This window comes from Hipposideros armiger, unplaced genomic scaffold (assembly GCF_001890085.2).
Source record: "Hipposideros armiger isolate ML-2016 unplaced genomic scaffold, ASM189008v1 scaffold_398, whole genome shotgun sequence".
In the NCBI taxonomy this organism is placed as follows: domain Eukaryota; kingdom Metazoa; phylum Chordata; class Mammalia; order Chiroptera; family Hipposideridae; genus Hipposideros; species Hipposideros armiger.
The window spans coordinates 1,160,342-1,162,681 of NW_017731748.1; positions in this window are offsets into that span (position 1 = coordinate 1,160,342).

Sequence of the window (2,340 nt, forward strand, 5' to 3'; positions counted from 1 at the left end):
ATAAGCTGGGAATTCACAGCTTCCTTCTTCCCTTGTTTCCTTTTTTTCCTTTTCTCTCTCTCTTTATTTTTTCATTGATTATTTAATTCTGTGAATATTTGCCAATTCTTGGTTTAGTCTGGAAGCTGAGGAATGTGCATTTTCCCAGGCAAAGAGTGGCTGATGGAGAAAGAAGAAAAAGCAGATTTTTAGAGGTTGTGGAGATGGGAGTGACACATTTCTAGACTCAATAGGCCTAAAATAGTTGTTTCCCCACAAGGTATTTGCTGAATTTTAGATAATGCTAGATGCTAAGTCTTTGAAAGCAGAGTGAAGTTTACCACAGACTTTTAGGTGCCTAAGAAATAAAAATAAAATAAAATAAAATAAAAACCTCTGTAGGGGGAGGTGCTTGAAAATAAAATAGGCAAGGATAGAAAACCCTGGAGAGAATGATGAATTGACACTGAGTTTCTACAACTGTTCCCCCTCTCCTCCAGGGGGTACATTTATGAATTCAAGGCCGAGTTAGAAACTGAGAATCTAGGATTAGCACCTAAGAAATGTTGCTTTTCCAAGACAGGGGGCAACGTTTTTTTCCAGCCACCGTAGATTGAATTGAGAAAAATGGAGGTTTAATGGGCTTTTAAATGCACAACCCATCTCCTCTTTAAGACATTTGCTGCATTTTGAATTTACGTGTGGCCGATGACTAAAGTGATAAAAAGAAAACCTCTGAAGGGTAGAATTGACTCTTCCACAGTGTTACAGGGCTGAAGTAGCAGATGCTCACACCACAAGCATCTGAAGGCCACACCATGAGAACAGGCGCGAATGAGAGGTAGGCTGAGTCCCGTGTAATTACAACCCAACACTGATAGCCAAATCCTCACCTAAGGAGTAGATTCTAAAAAGATCAACTCCTTAGAAAGTGCCTGTTAAATAAGAAGAGGTGACCTCTTGAGGATGAAATTTTCTCAAACCTCTGCAGTCCTTTTTTTACAAATGATGGACATAAAACCCTAACTTACAACGTATAAGACCAGACAAGGCCAATATCAAAGAAAAAAAGAAACCAAATGGAAGGTAATCCTGATGTTGAAATTAGTAGAAATGATATTCAGATAATTATCATTGCAATGTGAAAAAAATAATAAAGGAAAGGAAGGATAAGTAGATGAAGAGATTGAGAAGTTAGGAATGTATCAAATTGGACTACTCTGAAATAAGACAGTACAGTAGAAAATGGGAAAAGTCATCTGGGAAAGGGTTGGGTTGTCTTTTTAATAAATTATGTTGGGTCAGATCTAATTTCACTGTAGTGGTTATTTTATTAAATATTTTTCTCATTACATTAACTATTCAAAATAAAAGACTAATACTGTAGCACTGGGTAAAAAATCATTATTGTCATCATAAGCATAATAATAGAAGACTATTTGCTTTTTACTAAAGACATGTAAGCACAGATAAGTTGAGGTTAAAGGGGGAAGTATGTACTGCACACAGTAGTGAAAAATTAGTAGACTACATTTTAAAGCAAGATACATTAATTGAAGTAAAAATATTCCATACTAATAAGAAAATCCAATAGTAATATATATCATAATTATTGATTTATATGAATCACACCCATTAAAAAGGCAGCTAAGACTTTATTAAGACTATTGTAATAAAGGAGAGAGACTTATAGTAGACTTACAATTGAGCTCAATCCTCTGAAACAAAAGGCAGGAGGGTTTTTAAAACACTAGGATGATTAGCTCGTGGAAAGTGCTAGAGGACATTGGCAGGGAGGGTGTTCAGTGTGATGGGCCATCTGTGTTTGCTAATTGTCCCTTATTGAAGCTAGTCTCCTCCTTTCCCACAGAGACTGGGAGGTAAGTGCACCATCTCCTTTTCTTCTGATGCTTACATTTCAAGCAGATGGCTCCCAGGTTCTTGAGAAAGACATTTCTGCTAGAATATTTACACCTTAAAGGGACAGAAAGGAATTTCCTATTGCAAGTTTCTTGAAGAAAAGGGAGATCGGGGGCCTATAGTCAGGAATAAATCTGTTTAGAGTTTAGTCAAGATGAGGGAAACGTTCAGGCCCTTTTGGTTAATACCCAACACCAGAGCCCTTAAAACCATGAAGAAAAATTTGACAGGACTAAAAGGAACAAAAGACATATAAGAATCATAGTGTGACATTTAGCATATTTCTTTTAATAAGTAAAAGAAGAAACAAATTGAACATTAGTGATTTATTGAGTTTCAAAAGGAAGTTAACAGACATGACTAAAATAAGTGGAACACTTAACAGACAAAAAGAAATGACAGAATTCATAATTTCTAGTATTCATGAAAGTTACCAAATTT